This window comes from Phalacrocorax aristotelis, chromosome 1 (assembly GCF_949628215.1).
Source record: "Phalacrocorax aristotelis chromosome 1, bGulAri2.1, whole genome shotgun sequence".
NCBI lineage: Eukaryota > Metazoa > Chordata > Aves > Suliformes > Phalacrocoracidae > Phalacrocorax > Phalacrocorax aristotelis.
In genome coordinates this window covers 30,853,072-30,872,472 of record NC_134276.1, presented here as the reverse complement: position 1 = coordinate 30,872,472, position 19,401 = coordinate 30,853,072, and the positions used below count along the sequence as shown (strand labels likewise).

Below are 19,401 nucleotides of genomic sequence, written 5' to 3'. Positions count from 1 at the left end.
AGGCACGTGGGCAGGCAATAACACTTCAGAGTGGCAAAATTTGTGTGCAAAACCTAATTGTAAGAATGCTGAAATTGAAAATCGAAACTACTAATTAATCATTATTCAATTATTCAGTTGCAAAGTCAATTAATTCATAACCACATGTAACTGTAGAACAACGGATTACTTACATTGGCTTTCATTACAGGTTAGGAGTCAGTGTGTGGATTTCATCCATAAGCTGTAATAAAATACAATAAATCAGGAAATTGGCAAAATAATTTTAAGTCAGTAATTTGTTCATTTAAGTTCTTAGTTACTGCATGATTCGCGTGAGTGTATATGGTATTATGGCAGAGTAGATGTTGAGGGAAATTATATGTTTTTTTTAAACCGAGCAATTAAATAATATTTATATAGTGACTATAACTGGTCTTAATGATTTACCATGTTAAAAACCTGTTTATTTTTAAATACAGGCATAGAGACCTCACGTTTTCTTATATTCACTTGGTAGTATGCGTAAAACACCTTAACTGTCCACCTTAGCAACACTTAGTGTAACTGAGCCCTGAGCTGACGTACAGCAGAGTAGCGTCCCCGCTAAAACTGCCCCATTGCTGACTGGGGACAGAAAGAGTGAAAATGGGTGAAGCAGGGAGATGCCTTATGGTGGCAATTCACAAATAATTTTGGAGTGGTAACATCAACTTTTGGGAAGGTAGTGTATCAGTTTCTGCTGAGAGAGAGAGGGAGGTCTGCATAAGAATTACGCTATGAATTGCTGTGTGATAGGGTTCCTTTTCCTGCGCTGTGTCTGCATCACTGGACAGCAGTTTTTAAGGGCACCCAGTGAAGGTCCAGATACTGAAACACTGACATAGGTGTACTCTTTACATTCATTCTGAAAGGAAAATTAAAATAAATGCAATTTTTAGAAGTTCTAAATAAGAGACTTTGTGCTGTATTTTATAATCCTTACCATTCTTCTGTTTTGCATTAGTGTTACACTATTTTATGTTTTATGACTCTGGAATAGTTTAGATCATATAAATTCCTCAGTGGAAAATCACATTTCAAGTGGACCAGTGTTTAGATTTTAAAGATGTCTTTTTAATTGCATTGTAACTGACAACTCTGTGTTGTCCTCATGAAATAGGCAGTATCAGGATGCTCTATTCTGAAATAGTCCATAATGGAAGGCCATTGTATGCATAGGTCTCCAATGAGGCATGGATTGCACAGCCCCAGGATAATGTGTCTCAGACTTGCCGTAATAACAAGAAAGTGCAGGCTGTAAACTGTCCATTTGGTGTATATTCCAGTCCCCAGACCAGTGCCCAGGAGGAAAGCTCCCTTTCCCATCCCAGGTTATTTATGCTTTGATACTGCAGTGCTGTAAGAGCAGAGTCTTTTTTTTTTGCACCTGGGCTGGCAACCTGGTGAGGGTGGTATGAAGAGGTTGCCCCCACAGACCTGCTCCACACTGAAGCTTCCTGCAGAGAGACTGGGCTATGTACCAGCTTTAAAACCAGCCCTTCACCGCTGACTTTTGTATTTAATTACAGTTCATTTAAAATAATCATTATAATGAAAGTATCCATGACCATGTCATAGGATTTCAGCATTTTTTCACAATGGTATTTATGGCATTTAGTAAAAATTACTGAAATATCAGCAGTGTCATTTTAAGTATCAGTTAAATGTGATATTTCCTGAATCAGGTCTTAATGTTGGGAATATAGAATCCCAGTGAAGTTGAGCTTTGATTTTTACTTACAGCAGATAAACTTAAAGCCCCAGTAGTACATAATCAGTCCTAATAGAAAAGCAAACTTTCTTTTATTTGGGTCAGACTTTATTGTTGTGCTCAGTATAGTGAACACGAGTAATGTTCAGTAATAAAAAAAATTATGCAGTACAAACCTATTACACATTCTGTGCAGATGAAAGTCATTAGTAAATTTTCTTTGTTCAGAGTAAAGGGATTTGAAAATATGCTGTTTCTCATATTATTTTAATCCAAATGTTGTTATCCAAAAGCATTCAGCTTAAAGATATGCTGCTAGGTTCACAAATACCTAGTGAACTTCACAGCATTAATTGCATTTCAAATCTGTGATTCAGAGCTTAGGATGGGATGAATCGCCCTCTGGAGGTGCCCGTTTCAGTCTGCTGACTTCACAGGAATCCTGCTTTGAACTGACTAGCTCAAACTAAACATTGAGTGGCCTGTCACCTTAAGAGAGGAATAACTGAGCATTTCATACAATACTAGGTCTTTTCTGTAGAACTCTTTCTTTTTAAGAATGGCTCCCTTATTCTGCACCTTTTCTGTCAGTGTTCTTGTACGGTTTCTAAAATGAATAAGCACAATTGTTACTGTTGCGATTTCCTGTGTATTTTGTTTTTTTCCTGTCCTTTTTGATCTTGTGATCTTATCTTTTCCTGTTTTGTTTTTGTTTTGTTTTGTTTTTTTTTTCTTTTTCCTGACTTTCTTTAGCTACCATCTCTTCTGAAGCTTTTCACTTGCTACCTCTCTGACCATTCTACCTTCCATGTTGAGAGTATTGTCCTAACTTCTGGTGTGGAAGATTGCTGACCCTTTCCCCTGATGCCGATACAAGTATTTTCTGTGAGAGATAGTACTGTAGTGAAGACAGAAAAAGAAACAACGTGGCACTTATGAATTTTTTATGGTTTTGAATTGCCAAGAAGTATTGTTCTTCTGCCTTCATATAAAATGTGCTGGTTTCCTAATGTACTTGTAATTTAAAGATGTTTGTAGAAATGTAAAATCAAATGTGAAGAATATAAAATCCATATTAAAGACATTTAAATTAAATTAAATATAGCATTAGTCTTTATTTTAAAAACTGAGTCCTATATGGCTCACTGCAAAAAGTGGGATAGATTTAAAAAGTTGTATATGGGTAAAGTCTGACTTACTAAAAGGTGAAATTACTTTCTTCCTCCCTGTGGTAATATTTTCTTGATTTACACCTATTAAAGATCTGTCCTTCTCTTGAGCTCTGTCTTCTCCTTTTTTGTTCCTTTTGTTAACCTAAGTTTCCTTTCTGCACTGAAGTCTCTTAACTCTTTTGGTTCAATACTGATCCATTTTTCTCTCATGTATGCATCTATTTGCCTAAAATATTGCTTTAACATGATCCTATGTATTCAAGAATATATTTGCTTCTAAACACTGGATGGATCTGCTATTTTAGGACTTTCACTAAACCGGCTAAGAAACTTAACAATTCAGTGACAGCTTTTTAAGTTTTTTACGACACAAGTGCCTTCATAGGATCAAAGCACCTTGCCTCCTATATCAATGGAATAACAAATATGGACAGATATAAACATTCCTGTAAAAATACAGACTTATGGTACTTGTTCAGCAGAGGATTGTGAACTTAAAAAGAATATCTGAATGAAAGCAAACATGCTGCATTCATAAATGGTACAGCAGAAGTTTTCAGATTTTATTTTCAGATAAAGAGAAATGCTAATGGAAAGAGTGCTTTTACTGATAGCAATATAAGCAGTTGAAGTTAAAATAAAAAGACAACTAAAAGATGTATCCATAAAATCAGGAGAACTTTTGCAAATCGTGCTTTGTTAGAGTAGAAATATTAAATAGAAGTTAATGTTTTCTGAGGGGTAGATACCTACATATTTTATTATCTATTCTAAATGTTCTTTAGATAATCTGAATTCTTTGGATTGCAGTAAAAGGAATGCCAAGTACATGATAAAACAGAAATAGTGAAGTTCAGAACTTTTCAATTTAGATGTGTAAAATATGATGCTGAAGCCTCTTCTGATACTTAACATAATTTGCAGTAACAGTAATAATAGCAACTTATTAGAAAATGATTGGAGGTGTGGCTGAGAGTCATTTTTGGTGCCTGCAAGTTTTTAACTAGTGTGCTTATGAGCAGAACTTTGCATAATTTTGAACCTATTAAAAAAGCACCTTCTTTGCCAGATTCATTTGCTGATCATGAGGATGATGTTACAGACGAGGATTAGAAAGCAGAGGAAATTTGGAATCTCAGTTACATGGAGTTACACTGATGATGAGCTCTTGTGTTGTACAGCGGTAGCAGTGAGTTTTTTGTTAGAATGAACCAACTGCAACTAATTTTGTAAAAATGAACCACATGAAAATTATCCATAGAAAAAGAAAGAAAGAATATTAAAAACTATGTAAAACCTATTATGATTTTCTGGGGTATATCCTCAAATGATATAAACTGGCATGCATGAAGTTAAGTCACCACTGCTTAGTGAAGATTTGTCCTTTCTATTAACTAGATAATACAATACAGATCCTGAAATAGTCCCTTACTTAATACTTGTATTCATTTTACAGTAAAGTAGTTATGGAATAAGGTCTTACTCATCATGAGAAATAATACAATTCTAACAATGGCATATTATTGTTAGAAGGAAATACATCAAACTGACTTGAATTAGCATAGTTTTAGAAAATTACTTCGGTTTTGAGGGTACTGTATTGATATGGCTTGTTAAGTTACAAAACTATTGCTTGCTTAATAGTACTATTAATCTAAAATTTAGAGTTGTAGTATGAAGATAAAATTATTTTTACACTCAAGTTTATGTATTTTTTGTTTGCAATTCTTGGGTGAGAATGTCTCAGTTAAAACAACCAGCCAAAATGTCTATTTTTTTCATATACAAAGAACAGTGAGGAAAGCGTAGCTGGAAATGCTAACAAAACAGGAAAGATTTTTCAGCAAATAAATAAGAGTAACCATAGGGAAACACTTGCAAGAGGAGAATAAAGTTGAGTGGATATTGCTACATTGAGGTGTGAAAACATACTTCATCTGTAATGTCCTGCAGGAAACAATAATGAAAAATTAGGTCTTTCTGTTCATAAACACAGCTTAGGTACACGTGGTCTTGAGGGGTGCAGCACCACTAAAAATTCCATGAAATGTTCTTTGATTGCATTACAAACAAGTCTGGCTAACACACAAATAGACTATAACTGTCTGTTGCTATATAAGGAAGATAAGGTGAGGGAAGCATAATTTATAAAACAACCACCCTGCTTGCAGATCCTGCAGTTCACATGGCTGGCAGACACAGAAATAATTTCCCAAATGAAAATGGAAGATGTAAACCCATGAAGATTGCGTTGAAGGTTTGTTTCATTTGACTTTCTCTAGGATTATGAGGATCTCTACGATAATGATATATATACACACATATTATAATGTATGTATATTATACATGTATTGTTATGTATATTAAAATATGTGAAAAGCTGTAAAAGAGGAATTTGAGTTACTCGCAAGAGATGTTTGAAAATAGGCTACAGGAGGATTTTTTTGTAACGTACTTAAAACAACTGGAAGAAGTCGTGAGAGTTAATTCAGCGCTGGATCTGATAGTGATCAGGAAAAAAAGAAAAGATACTAGATCTAAAATTAAGACCTTATGAATGTACAATACTTCTGGTTTAATAAAGAGACCAGAAAAGGGGTAAACATACTATGAAAATCACTGACAGAAGTGTGAAGAGTTTGAAGAGTAATAGCAGAAAGCTGGTTCAGCAATAACATTGCAATAGAATAAGACCAAGATTCCACTGTAAATAAATGTTTAGTGAAGTATAAAGCAGGGGAAAAGAAACTGGAGCTGGAAATGGGGACTTGAAGCTTGCTGTCATGCAGAGATAAAGCAGAAAGAAAGCTTGGACCATGTGATACTATCTAAGAAATATGAACTAAGCAGCTAATTAGGCTAGTTTTGCTAATATAATCTGAAGATATATGAACACTAGAAAGCAGGGTTTTTTCCAAATATCTTCAACTTTTAATTTTTCTCTTTGTTTCCAATAGAGTAATACTGAACAAAAGGAAGTCTGAGACCACTGAATACAAATCAGATCATTTATTTGAAAAGTTAGTTGAAGAGACAACGAACAAAAATGGTAATTGAAAATATAGAAAAGTATCTGAAAATATGAAAGGGTCCAGATTCTGTTCTGCCCTGTTCTGCCCACTGGAGGTAGCACAAGGTAGCTGAGATCTGTTCCTACTCACAGACTGAAAAATCTCCTGCTGTGGGGAAGTCACAGTCAGTCTAACACTGGTCTATCCCTCTCCTGTGCTCACAGCTCTCATCCTTCGCTCCGGTTTGGTAATGGGAGCATAAGAAGGTACGCCTACTCTCTACCAATTTTCAGCTGCATTTAATTCCTTAGATGACATCTGTATTAGAAAACAAAGTGGGTCACAGCCCAGTCAAGAGTTGGTAGCAAATTACAGTTCACATTCAGATGGCTAACCCATCTGCTCTCCTGAAGCAGGGTGGGCTCGTTCGTACTGCCTGCTAAGAACAGTCGCTAACCTATGCTCTTCCCCAAATCTTGCTATATCCTACCTGAGTGCTTGTTGGCCTGAGCCAAAAGCATACCAAAGAGCATGCTAACAGTTAAATAGCATGGATTATCACATGGTAGAGCTCGGTAAAACAGATGTAACCTTATGAACTACATCCACTTGGCCATAATTATAACTGTACCAGCCTGCTCTAAATCAAAATCACAATGGCATGAAAACCAATAATCTATGGGTATCTTTCAATCTACTGTTTCTTGAACAGAAATGTCAATGAATGTATAAATTTGGGTGTAATGTGTGGCAATAAAAAGGAAAGAAAGCGTAGAAAATCTGAAAAATCAGTAAATTAAGAAAGTCAGAGGAGGATGATAAAAGGCAAAGCAGTACTTATCTGATGTGGAAGTATTTTTAAATGGAAACTGGAAAGCCAATTAGATGAGTGAATATTCTTTCCAAAATAAGCAAGGTTACAATAAAACATCAGTATATGACCATTTGGGTAAATAGATCTGGTTCATTGTTAAAATGCAGTTTGGGTCCCACCTATGTGGACCTTCTTGTAGGATAAAAGTCTGAAATACAATGCATTTCCTTATGGTGTTTTATTCTGAGACTTTTGAGAAGGACCTGATGCTGAAGCGGGCATGCTTCAACATAAAATAGTGACCTCATTATGCATGTGATGGGATAAGTGATTTACTGAATATTTATACAGATTTCAAAAAGGGATATGCAATAATATTTTGGGATTAACATAATCTCTGTATTCATTGGAAAGTTTTCCAGTATGTGATGTAATTGCTATTAGGTTCCAAGTCATATTTTGACTTAATGAGTTCACCGGTTATTTTCGTCATCGTTTCTAATTTTACAGGTTGTAGAAGACTATGTGCAGGATGAACAGGGAAATAAAATTACATTCATAGACTACTTTGTGACTTGGGATTAACTGCTTAAATTTGAAGACAGAAAATAAAAAGGGAAGGGAAAATGTGGCAAGTCAGACAATGTTGGAACATAATGCATTAGTTGAATATTGTCTTTTAAGTTACTCAGAGGTAAAGAGAGGAAATAAACTGCTCAAATAAAAACTATATGCAGATTCTGAAAGGGGGTCAGCTCCTCTGGTGAGTGTTGGGGATATCGACTTCCTACTTTACTTTGCAAAATCAATGCCTGATACACCTGTCTAAAGCATGGTAAACTCAAGAAAAGTATCACAGTGCTATTGTGTTTATGTGAAGAAAACTGTCACTATTTTTGTTTATATGTTACGCATAAAAATAAAAAATTAAGGGGCTACTAGATCTGTTACATATCGTGCTGTTACAACCACACCTGTAATGCTCAAGGCCTTTTGGTATGGTGTCACAAGTAGTTTAAAAGAAAATAGATAAATGCAAAACAAGGTAACCACTCTCATGAAAATGTGCTAAATTTATTAAATGTATGTCATCCACAAACAAAGTGATTTGGGGTGATTAAAATTTTTATATATACAATACTGACATTTTAAAATTAGTATATAAAAGGCATATATGAAATAAATAAATTGGGCAAACTTTTAGGCTGCTGTAGATTAAAGGAAAATGGCCAGAAGTTGAGAAGGAACGTTGGGAAGGTGTTTGGAAACAGTTCTTAATAGGAAATGATTCTTAATGGAACACTGGGAAGCAAATAGACCATCACTTAAACTATTCAGCAATAAACTTACCTATAGATTAAGTAGCATAATTTATTTGGAGAAGCAGTCCTGCAGAAATGCAGGCAGCTTTGCTGGAGGAACTAGCTGGCTGTTCTGCCTTTACTGTACTGCCATCAACTGTATGTGCAACACAATGGGGAACTATGTTGGGAATAATAATTTTGGTAATATAAATGTATGATTCTGTACCTTTGACTTGCTTTGCCTTCAGTAGAGTTATGTTCTTGCAAATAATAGAAATATGTTCTTGAAAATAATCAAAACTACATTGAAAAAGCAAGAGAACATTAATGAAAAATATAAGAAAGCAGGACTGTGTACACATAGATGGAGAAAAACATAAAGCAAATCTGTCACCTATATTACATACTAGCTGAAAAAGAAAGTGTTTTCTTATAATGACCTTGTAATTTTGAAATGCAAATGCATTATATAAAATTCTAATACCGTGATCCCCTTGAGCATAGTTTTGGAGAATGAGATGAAACAACCAAACAAAATATTTGAAGTTGTCCACTTCTCTCTGGATACACTGCATATTCTAAATATAATGACTGAACTGCTGGAACTGGTAGTTCCTGTTTTGCCGAAAAAAAGTCATTTTAAGACTTAAATGAAAAGAGATTCTGAGAAATGTTGTGGTGGATAGCGCAGGTATGACTGTCTGCTAGAAAACTGTTCGTAAACTGCTTCTCTCTTCATTGCAAATGCACTCTGTGCCCATCACTCCTGCTTAAATAATCACTTGTTGGGGGTTTGCCTGTCTGTGTTTCCTGAGGAAGCGGAGGGGACATAGTTTTTAGGAGCTGCTGGAAGCTACGTTGGAGTATGGCAAGGAGGAGATGGCTACATCAGAATTTCGGCTGAAGGGTAGAGGAATTGTTAAAAGGCTTTTCCAGAGATGGGGAATGGGTGGCTCTGAGCAGGAGTGTAAGGCTGCTGGGGGCCCTTAAGCCTATGTACTCATTTAGTACATTGAGAGCACACCTAGGTATCATGGGGTCTGGATGTTTTGCAGTTGGATAGAATAACTAGATTACAAAGAACAACTACTAAATTTCAGGAATTCATTATGAAAGCACCCTATGAATAAACTATATGAATATTAAAAAGCAAAACCAGACATAGAAACCACTTCTTAGAAGAACTTTCATATGTGATTGTGGTATAGTTGCATAGTCTGTGAAAGTGAAATAGAGCAAAGAAGCAGAAAATCTGGGCTAGATGTCATAAACCACTGCCCAGTTTTTAATTTTTAATTTTTTTTCTTTTTTTCCTTCTTTCCAAGGAAATAATTTGGAGATTCCTGGGATAAGCTATCTCTGGTTAAAAACAGTATGGGGACTAGATTCTCTAGAGGCAGGCATCTGGAAATAAATGTGAAGACAGCCAGCCACTGCAGCATTTAGAGCACTTCTTTGATCTGTTGTTACCTTACATCCTTTGTTTTACTTTTCTTGGTCCAGAATATTTCTGATTTATTCAGACAAAACTCACTGAAAACAATGCAGAATGTGACATACTTTTACCACGAACTAATACTTGTGTAATCATCAAAAAGAGACTCCATAGTATACTTCAACTAGCAACATCCTTCTGCCTCCATTTCATCAGACATAGCTATTTTAATAAAGATACAGGCTTTGCGTCAAATCTTCCTTCTATTAGCTTGATTCTCAAAGAAAACTAGATTTATGCCTGCCTGTCCACCTGTCTGTTTGCTTATTTAAGAATATTATAATTCTTGTTTTAGCTGTTAAAAGTTAAAATAAAAGTTGTAGTATTACTAAGTTGAAGGCATACAAAATCCCTGTTTTATCCAGTTCTTTGAAGAAAAGGAAGAAAGTAAGAACAAGTGAATTATTTGAAGAAAATTAAACGTCATTACTGATTTCTAAAAAAGTTACTGAAGAGATGGACAGATGCATTTTGCTTCAAGAGTCTGTGGGGCCTACTGCTCTAGAGTACCACAAAATTCCAATTAACATTGATACTATCTGGTTGTATAGATGAAGCAATATCAAAGAACGCTCATGCAAAATGGCCAGAATAAAAGTCAGTGAATAATTAGTTGTTGTATCTCTGTGTTAAAATAAAATCTGGAATAGGAAAATTATTTCGATGTCCAGGTAAAGATAAATCCATAGAAGGGCACATAAGTGAAAAGGTTTTTAGAAAGCAAGATTTATAAGGCACATTTTGAAAGGGTTGTATTTATTTAGTCCAGAGAAGAGAAGACTGGGGAAAATAATCTGACATCTAAAGATAATTGTGAAGATGTTCATCAATTGTCTTTTGTACCCAGTTGTGGGAGGAAAGAAAAAGTAATTTACGGTGAAGAAGATCAGGCTACCTATTTTGAAAATACTCCTAAGTACAAGTACAGTTAAAGACTGGAACCAGGCTATCTGGCGGTGCTGGAGCATCTTCCTCACCGGCAATTTAGAACAGATTAGACAAAAAGTTTCTGTCATCACAATGCTCTTACATCTATCTTCTTTCATAATTGTCGGCTCCATTCAATAAATAATCTGGAAAATTAAGAAGTAATTTGAAAAATAAATTCATAATGTGGAGATGGATAGCCTGAACACATGATAAATCATCAAAAATGCAGGTATCATTTTTTGTCAATAGATGTATTCTTGTATTTTATATGCCTTTCTATATTTTTATTTTCACTTATTTTAATTTTAAAGTTCATGTACATATAATTCCTATTTGCAGATCATCAATAAGGATAAAGAATTTTACCTGTTCATTCAAGCAGTACTCTTACTCTGCTTACACTACTTGATCGTCTGGCAGGAAGCTGGTTTCAGCATCGTCAATACCCTTTTTCCTTGACTTCTAATTCTATCTAGCACATGCTTTTCAGGTATGTATAGCTTTGTAGATATTATGGGGAAATACTCTGCATTCAAACCACATGTAGTTGCTTTTAAGTCACATAGAGATAGAGTTTATTATTTGACAGAATATCTGAAAAAGTCTGATTCCTAAACAAAACCAGAACTTTGATGATGAATTTTACTTTCTGTGGTTAACAGCCTGTTTCTGCTGTGATAGGTAAAGCCTGGTAGTAATAAAAATGAAACCTAGTATCTATGCTGTGATAATGGAACCCTAAAGTGAAATTGGTTAGTGATATTAGAAAGTATCACTTGTATTTCTGCTCCAAACCTCAAGATATTTTATTTTCCTGTACTCAGAAACAACGTTAAAGAATATGTATCGTTCATGTTACCAACATTCATGGCCTTGATTATAATGTGAATCATTCGTGTATATGCTTTTGTTAGAGCATAAAAGACGTAACATAAGAGAGCAAAGATATTGAAGGAATGAAGATCATTTGCCTATTCAGAATACTGACAGAATTTAGTCTATTCAGAATACTGGCTATCATGTCTGTCCTTTCTAAGATATTCAGTTTGAAGGATGATGAGAAAACTGTTTATATGATAATCTGTTAGCTGTTTAATGACTTATGTGTTCATATCAAACGATAATTAAAGTCTTTAAATTAAAGTATTTATCTTCCAGTGGTTTTTCTTGTATTGGGTCTGCAACAGGAAAGGCTGTGAACGTTTGCAAATGGACATTTTATTGTACCTTCTTCCCCCAAATTGTGTTAGAAACGTTTCAATTATGAGAAGCAGCTGTATTAAAGATGTGAATAGTGTACAGAGAATCAAGTGGCTTTCACCCAGTTAACCTCCCAGAGAAGAAGATGCAACTAAGTAGCACCCCTTCACTTCTGTAGATTGCTGTGTCTTGTTATCTGGAGATAGAACCAAGGGGTGCCAGTATAACTTTACTCTTTAATACTGCACTTGAATCATCTAGATTTACCTGGCTTTGGTTTATGTTGTTTTGTTTTGCCTTTTTTTAGGTAGGAGACATCTGCTTATGCTAGTTGAGAATTAACTTAGAAAGAGTCCACCAAAGTCTTAAAACCTTTATAATACAAGCCAGTCTGGAGAAAGATTGTTGTCAACTTGAATAGAATTACTCAAGAATATGAATCACATACAACTGCACCTTTATATTAATACAGTTTATACAGACAAAAAACAGTATAATTCAGAGAATCTTTTGGAGGAACATGTCTAGCAAATAACTAGAATGTTTAATTCACAGTCTTTTACAAGAATGGGAAAATATAATTCCTGGACAGAAGTGAAATACTGCTTTAAAAAGGCCTCTGAAAGTTGAGTGACTTGACTTTTCGTGAAAGTCAAAGTAGCGTGTGATCCAAGGTGTGCTGTGAAGAGAGAATAATGGTTCTAAATTGTGAGATACCTTAATGAATTGAACAAATTGAGAAAAAGATGAAAAAACTACTAAGGCTCCTTTTACTTACAGTTGAAATCTAAGGTTGTCTAGAACTTGCTTTTCAACATGTATATTAATTTCATAATTTTTGTAATTATGAAAATTATGAAATTGAACACTCACATTTATATTTATAGTTTGAAGTTATAAACTGCAAACTATGTTTTCACCTTTCCCATTTAATATTTTATTGAACAGTTTAAAAATCATTTTTGCTGACTAAAGAAAACACTTACTTAACCAGAGGGGATTTATTATGATGAGAAATTTAGTTTTCCTGCATATCTTCAGAGGCCCAGCGCAGCTACTACAGAAATCAACCCCCAGCAAGGTGCCTGCGTCTATTTTGGATAATATGATATTCAGGAGAATATAGTGCTAATAATATAGAAGGATCTAATTCCCATTTTCAAAGGTGCCAATGAATTTATCATTTAATAATTTTGGAAGTATTACAGATTAAATAAGGACATTCAGAAACAGAATAATTAAAGGGTGGTTAGGAAGAAGAAGAATATATGCAGTTTGATTAAGTGAGGTAAACAACCATATACAAGGAAACTGGAATGATATAACATTTATTTCAGTTGGCAGAAGAATATATAATTGGAGGTAAGATTGGGAAAACATGGTGTGCAGTTATTCTGAGTTATTTTATTTCAGCATATTTAATAGTGTTTTAAAGTGGTGGTAATCTCCTTATTTAACATAACCGCAGCTGGACTGACAAAGTAGTAGAAACTGTCCTTCAGAAAGGCAATCCTATGGTTGGATATAGGTTGGGAAGTGTATTAGCATTTAAGAGTGTGGAAGTTTTTTGGCCGATTTTGAGAAGTAAATAAGAAAATGTCAGAATTAAGAAAATATTTTCTATGGACTGCTAGAAAGTGTATTTGTATGTAGTTTTGGACTCTCCAGACTTAACATCATGATGTACAGTAACAGTATAAAGAGATGGTTGCTTTCTTAATGCAGTTTGCGTGTGTGTTAATTTGTATAGCCTGGTTTTCCATCTAAGCTGGCCACAGCACAGAGAGTTATTTTAATTGCCCAATTTTTATAAAAAGAATGAATAACTCATCTGGGATGCTTTTGGCTGCTTCTTTGAATGGTGGTGTAGATGGATTTCATTGCCAGTGTGTATGCGCCCCATGAGTGCAAGGACAAATTATTTGGACAAGCAGAGTCCATTAGATGGTATCAGCAGAATACTACTTGAAGCACCCTCATGTCCACTATCCTCAGGGCACTGAATAGCAATGAGAGTACAAACATTCGTGATTTAATTACTTCCATCATACCACAATGATGGAAATAATGCAGTGTATGTACCGTGTGATTCATTTAACTTTATATCTAACACTATAATTAATTTCATGCAGTAAATTAAGTCTCTTTATGACCACTAGCAAAATACAGTTTGAGTTAACATACTAGATATATCTTTTTATATATGGATAAAGGAGTCATAAGATTTCCCCTAGTGTGATTCTTCAGAAAGCAACATGCCCCATAGTAACATTTCCTTTTTCCAAGAGGAAACACAGAGCACAGAAGGGATGGAGAAGACTTCTCTTGAACTGAAATAAATTTATTTCTAAGTTCCACAAGTAAAGCTCTAGTTATGATTTAAGACAGTGTCTCTTATTCAGCATCCTAAAAGCTGTGATCCTGAGCTATTGGACGTATCCATTAACAGGGTCCACCTGTATTGGCAGGGAAGTCTGATGGAGGCAAGAAGAGCATGATTCCTAGCGCAAGTTGCATGTAGCAAGGGGTAAAAGATTCATAAGCAATATGGTGTGTCTTTGATTTGTATATTTTAAAGTCCAGGGCCTGAAAAGACCTGTTTTATTACTTGCATGCTCCCTGCAGGGACCTTGATAGTGACTGGCTTTGCATTGAGTGCCTTATGTATTTATAGCCGCTATGTGGTGATTGACTTTGTGTTTTGAGTAGTGTTGTACATAGGCTGAGTGACTTCTTGGTCTTGGGGCTTTTCTCTCTCTTATTCTCTAACAAGCTATCTGGCTTATTAGAAAGAATAAACACCAGAAATAGATTCCCTTCTACAGCTGATCGCAGAAGCAAATGTACCTTTACAAATCACTGACTGAGCCTTCTGTATCTACAACTTTAAAGAAACGGTGAGGGGGCTAGCAGTTCAGTGTCAACTATCAGTGCCTCAGTGCTTTCATTTGCTATTTCCAATTCAGACTGGAGTAGTATCCATAATCTCCTAACCAATCACTAATCCTCAGGGATTTTGAACCGCCAGCCTGCAAGATGTCTATTTTTACATAGGGTCCCTGCAGCAGAGAAGAGACATTAGATTCCTCATAGGAACACTGGACTACATGACAGAGTGGTACCCTTCGGTCTTTCTTGCGAACCAAGCAGGGATTTTGTGTTAGTTTTGTGTTCCTCCTGCCTCCTCCCAGAAAAAGTAGCCGTCATCACAGCCTGTCTCAGAAGATAGAGGACTGAAGTGTAGTACTGCAACAGATGACTGATTCAGTTCACACAGGTCTAAAACTGTATGATCGATAGTTCTCAGGCTTACAAAACCAGCAACATAGATTTGAGACACTTGGTTATGGTTTTGCTGCTATGCATCTCATTATCAAGAGCGTTTTACTTCCCAGAGGAGAGATCCTAGACAGTAACAGGTCAATTAAATCAGCTTCTAGGTAATCTTTTAAGATCAGTGAAAATATCTCAGCATTTTTAGACTGTCACAAAACATTCTGTACTTTATCTACATTGTGCACAAAGTTGACTGAAACCACAGCCTTGCAGCTACCTGGTACATGCTGCATCAGATGTTTATGGCATACAAAAAGAAGTCCTCTCCTCATTAAACTTTGAACAAACAATACTCAGTACAGTGTCATCTTCATACCTGAATATACCAAGGATCTGGGTGACAGACAGGTCTATTCAGAAATAGGGGTTTGCTCACATTCAAAATCTCTGTGATGCTCAGGGGATGCTTTGTCTCCATCTAAATATCTCAGAGTCAGGATCCTCTGCCTGGAACAAAAAGTACATCTGGTTTTGTTTTTCAGGCACTTTGCGAACAAGTGCCGATAGTCAATATGACAATTAATTATGTCTTGTCAACAAGCCAGTGAGGGGCAAGACCATTTTCAGGAACTCTTATGTGACATATGGCTCTGAATTTTGCCAGTTAGAACCAGGCAGCATTTGGGGTTAGAGCTGGTAACGCTGAGACTCTGAGCCTTTCTAACCTTCAGTGTATCAAACCATCACAGCAGGGTGTCAGCAGCTATGACCTGTCTTCCAGAGTTACCTGTTTCAAATGGGGACTCCTAAACGTGTGCTTGTTCGTAACAGACACAAATAGGTGTCCTGTTCTAACTAGGGCTGACAGCTCCTGAAAAAATGCTTTGTTTACCTGTGTAATAACATGGGGTTTGTATGCCTTTTTATTTTCACCTTTCTTTGTGTCTTGTGAAACTTTCAGTACAGTCTCTTTACCTGCTTAGCCAAACATACTCTTCCAAAATAATAATCAGATCCTGTAACCAAACCCAGTATGATTATAGCTGATAGGCTGGGTGTTTCCTAGGTGAAATCTGCTGACAGAAACTATTTTGCAGTAGTACAGGTCATTTTGTGTCAAATAGAGTCACTTTAACTAGAGTTGCTCACAAAAGAAGAAAAGACACTCTGTTTGAGTATCCTAGCATTGTCAGTCTCCCTTAACCTCTCCTACTTCAATAGTATAGGACTGTTTATTTGCTTTGACACTAACTGGAGTTTACATAATTTCTCTAAAAGTGCATTTTTCTGCAATAGCTACTTATCATCTTCTACAATATTATACCTTCCCTTGTAGTAAGATCTCTGAAAGGCCTTTGTTGATATTTTCACCTAAGAATGGAGACCTGTCTTATCTATCCATATAATTTTTTGCTCGTAGAAACTTTCCTGTCTGCTTGAGAAATATTCCTGCACCTTGGAAAACACATAGCAGGGAAAAATGGGAGTATACTGCACGGGTTATGAATCTCCTACTGAAATAATAGGAAACTCTCACAAGCTTCTGCTGTTTTAATGATGATGTTAACTGAGCCCACTTAAGGTCTACTGCCAAACTCTGGAAACAATGCCCTCCTCCTTTAGAGAAAGCTTGAACTCCTTTATCTTCAGTTTTCTACTTCGGTTTTTAGATAAAGTTTACTTTGATTCCTTGAGCTTTAGTTCTTAGCAAGTAATTTTCTTAGAATGGGGCTGATTTCTGTGGATTGGCAAATTTTGTTCTCTTCATTTCCACTACCTACTATTCTTTTAGATTCTGCTTGCAGAAAGACCAGCAGGGTTTTAAGAGCACAATATGCATGACTGCATCTTTTCCTCTAATGCACCTTCCCTAACAGTGGGAAAGAATGGCTCTCTCAGAATGTGCTCATCTAAGCTTCCAGTTCCCCAGGATCTTGGAAGGACTTCTGTGCAATAGCAGCTTCAGCATCTGCCACAGATAGCAGGCAAACTGGTGGTTGATTGGCAGAGCTAAGAAGACATAGATTTCCAGCACAGGGGCAATGGACTCTTCTTCAAAAACTTTAATTACAGCACCCCTCTAACACTTCTTCAAAGCGGCAATAAATGTTTTGAAATCACATGTGAAAAGGATGGACAGGGATCAACTTTTCACCTGAGGGTGCGTCAGATTAAGCTGGCAGTAGGCAGGTCCAAAGCAAATAATACAATAAAATATATTGTTCTATATGTTCATGGGTAATATACTCATGACATTCTTTGCCTAAAGATGGTATGGATGGAGGAAGTTCACATTGATCTAAGGAGAGAACGCACAAGACCTTGGAAGAGAGATTAGTAAAGGTCACTGACTAGACAAACCACATCAGACTCAGGAAACCCCCCTGAGCTAAAACAGAGCTGGATGCTGGAACCCATGGACATTATCAAATGTGCTTGTCCTGGTCCTGCTGTTCTCTGAGAGAGTACTTGGGTAAGAATTGGCTTATGTCTGCTGTTGGAGATAGGTAAATGGGCCAAGTGAACGCCTGGCCTGAACCCGTCTGACCACTCCTGTATTCTTAAAATAAGGTTTGTTTATGAATCTTGGCCTACTTGCAGTCTTTGCAAAAATTAAACAAATACTTTCAGGACCTTCCCCTCTTTAAATTCAACCAGCTAGAGCCAACCTTAGTCAGTCATTCTCATTCCTTTTACTGGACTGTCAGCTTTGCTAACTACATAGTGGTCTTTCAAAGATTTTATGACCTTATGTTAATGAAATGCCTCTACCTCACCTTTTTTTCCTCACTTAATCATGCCCTGACCTAAATCAAACTTTATTCATCTTTATCTCTTTAGAAACTTGCTGCTACCATTGTAATTCTGATTAGTGACTTTTCTTGTTCCTTACACTAGCCTTCAGATTCTTTCTACTACAGAGACAAAATCTTTGAGCCCGCCAAAGAAAAGAGCAAGAAAATGAATAGAAAATCCATGGGGTAGTGTTGTTTCCATCACAGTTATTTGGGGGGAGGATTTTCATTCTGATCCTTGTTAAGTGAATAAATCAAATCCACAGATCTATAATGCCAAATCTGTAAGTCACGTTCCAAAAATCAGCAAGTCAGGATCACAACCTTCGGACATTTTCAGAAATAACTTTCCTTCTCTTCCTTTCAACCTGGGAACTTGTACTGATAGTAGGTTTATCCTCCTAAGTGTCTTAGCAAGGACGAGGAAATTCAATGGGAAGTCTCTATATTTAGCAAAGATTAAGGTGTTTGATGCTTATGTTCTGTTCCCTGGTTAGCTTAAAGTCATTCCAATTTTCAGTAGATAGGCATAGATGAATGCAGCTAGAGCCTGAGGAGGAGGGGAATAGGAAGGGATGGAGGAACAGGGCAGGATCTAGAGCCCTTCATAGCATCCTTTCACCCACTGCCTCCTGCTTCTGGTAAATCTGCACCTGAACAGCCAGTAATTAAAAAAAAAAAGCCTCTCCTGTTTGGCTTTTTACTTTTAACACCTCAGGTGTTGAGCAAATGAAGACAAACCTCTGTGCCAGGGCTCTGTCTCTTTAACTTTGTATGTACACCAGCAGGCACAGTGGGAACCCATTCTGTTTTGAGCATACTACGGTGTAAATGGCTGATAAATCAGAAAGAAGGAGCCCACATTTTCTATTACTTGTGTGACCTCCTGGAATGATTAATGTATGTTTAATGAGTTCTATATGTATGCTTTATTTAAGTTAAATGTTCCCCTTTTAACAAGACCACTTAAAATTAAGTATGGAAGCAGGGCAGCCAGTATTAAGGTTAAATTTACTACAGTATTTTAAAATAACACAATAAAAATACTATGCAACACATTTTTTGATGCCAAAGTCAAACCACTGAAGGGGTGGGAGTCACTGGCAGAGCAGCTGGAACTATAACCTACAGAATGCTGAATCTGCTTCTGATAGCACTTGTTTTTTTTCTTTTAATGTACTCATTTACTTTATGTTAATGACTAGAATGTTCAAAATTGAAAAATCCACTGGGAGCTGAAAAAGCAGACAATTTCATTTTTTCTCGTCAGGTCCATGAATGAAAACTGTAAGAGGATGAGATGTACTAGTTCTAAAGTCTTGAAGGTCATGCTGACCAGAAACAGTCACTCAAGTTCGCCAACTAGCAGTGATTACTCCTTGTTGAATAAATCAGTTTTCAGTGCAGTATGTTCTGATAATTTTTTTTCTTACTTGTTATGTACATCTATGGTTATTTAATTTAACTGATAAAAAATGAAGTGCTCTTTTGCTACATTTTAATCTAATTCCATTTTCTGTCTACACACAGTTTACAAATTATAATTGGAAGACTGAATCATGTGGTAAAGAAAAGCCATTAAATTTTCCGTCATAAAATGTAAAAATTAAGAAACAGAGGTTAGTTATATAGATGATTAAGCAAAAATTGTACAGGCATGAAATAGCAATCT

General features: G+C 36.0%; 2 long non-coding RNA genes across 4 annotated transcripts in view; one reads left to right on the top strand and one right to left on the bottom strand.

The window, feature by feature from the left end:
• LOC142054169 (uncharacterized) overlaps nt 1-19,401 on the top strand; it is an 88,398-nt gene that overhangs the window by 22,750 nt on the left and 46,247 nt on the right. The window contains exons 7-9 of one of the 2 annotated variants that reach the window (XR_012659446.1): nt 5,076-5,161; nt 5,862-5,953; nt 10,798-10,948. This is a non-coding gene — a long non-coding RNA (uncharacterized LOC142054169). The remainder of the gene's footprint in view (nt 1-5,075; nt 5,162-5,861; nt 5,954-10,797; nt 10,949-19,401) is intronic. The other variant, XR_012659448.1, reaches the window with a different exon arrangement.
• LOC142054176 (uncharacterized) overlaps nt 1-19,401 on the bottom strand; it is a 48,907-nt gene that overhangs the window by 20,229 nt on the left and 9,277 nt on the right. The window contains exons 2-3 of one of the 2 annotated variants that reach the window (XR_012659453.1): nt 15,311-15,441; nt 174-223 (exon numbers count right to left, since the gene is read on the bottom strand). This is a non-coding gene — a long non-coding RNA (uncharacterized LOC142054176). The remainder of the gene's footprint in view (nt 1-173; nt 224-15,310; nt 15,442-19,401) is intronic. The other variant, XR_012659452.1, reaches the window with a different exon arrangement.